Raw genomic sequence first — 271 nt, 5'->3', positions numbered from 1 at the left:
TGTTGACAGATGGCATATAGTGCTGCTGCCTCATTTTCTGTGCAGTATGCAGATATCAGGTGTGGCGACACGCCTCTTAGGAGAAACACCCAGCTGCCAGACAGCCCTCCTGACTCCCGATGGCCCCATACCATACTATTATGCAAAACATTGTTTCGAACGTACTTTTTAAAATTTAGCCTACTTTAGTACTTTCATAAGTTAAGGATTTACTACTGCTTTCCCAAGTTACATTAAATAATTCCCAAGTTTAAATAATTATTGGTTATCA

This window comes from Eleginops maclovinus, chromosome 13, assembly GCF_036324505.1.
Source record: "Eleginops maclovinus isolate JMC-PN-2008 ecotype Puerto Natales chromosome 13, JC_Emac_rtc_rv5, whole genome shotgun sequence".
Classification (NCBI taxonomy): Eukaryota; Metazoa; Chordata; class Actinopteri; order Perciformes; family Eleginopidae; genus Eleginops; species Eleginops maclovinus.
The sequence above is the reverse complement of the archived record's forward strand: the minus strand, read 5'-3'. Positions refer to the sequence as shown.